The sequence below is a fragment of the Oncorhynchus mykiss genome, chromosome 3, assembly GCF_057628025.1.
Source record: "Oncorhynchus mykiss isolate SJ-2025 chromosome 3, ASM5762802v1, whole genome shotgun sequence".
In the NCBI taxonomy this organism is placed as follows: Eukaryota; Metazoa; Chordata; class Actinopteri; order Salmoniformes; family Salmonidae; genus Oncorhynchus; species Oncorhynchus mykiss.
Window position 1 is genome coordinate 38,737,501 of NC_143024.1, and position 948 is coordinate 38,738,448.

Genomic DNA, 948 nt, shown 5'->3' on the forward strand with positions numbered 1-948 from the left:
ACAAACAAAAACATAGAGTTACACACGGAATAAACAAGCGTACAGTCAACAACACAATAGAAAAAAAGAGAGTCTATACACAGTGTGTGCAAATGGCGTGAAGAGGTAAGGCAATAAATAGGCCATAGTAGTGATGTAATTACAGTTTAGCAAATGAACACTGGAGTGATAGATGAGCAGAGGATGATGTGCAAGTAGAATACTGGTCTGCAAAAGAGCAGAAAAGTAAATAAAAACAATATGGGGATGAGGTAGGTAGATTGGGTGAGCTATTTACAGATGGGCTATGTACAGCTGCAGGGATCGGTTTGCTGCTCAGATAACTGATGTTTAAAGTTAGTGAGGGAAATATAAGTCTCCAGCTTCAGCGATTTTTGCAATTCCTTCCAGTCATTGGCAGCAGAGAACTGGAAGGAAAGGTGGCTAAAGAGTTGTTGGCTTTGAGGATGATCAGTGAGATATACCTGCTGGAGCGCGTGCTGCGGGTGGGTGTTGTTATTGTGACCATTGAGCTGAGTTAAGGCGGGGATTTACCTAGCAAAGACTTATAGATGACCTGGAGCCAGTGGGTCTGGCGACGAATATGTAGTGAGGGCCAGCCGACTAGAGCATACAGGTCGCAGTGGTGGGTGGTATAAGGGGCTTGGAGACAAAACGGATGGCACTGTGATAGACTGTATCCAGTTTGCTGAGTAGAGTATTGGAAGCTATTTTGTAAATGACATCGCCGAAGTCGAGGATCGGTAGGATAGTCAGTTTTACGAGGGTATGTTTGGAGGCGTGAGTGAAGGAGGCTTTGTTGCGAAATAGGAAGCCGATTCTAGATTTAATTTTGGACTGGAGATGTTTAATATGAGTCTGGAAGGAGCGTTTCAGTCTAGCCAGACACCTAGGCATTTGTAGTTGTCCACATACTCTAAGTCAGAACCGTCCAGAGTAGTGATGCTA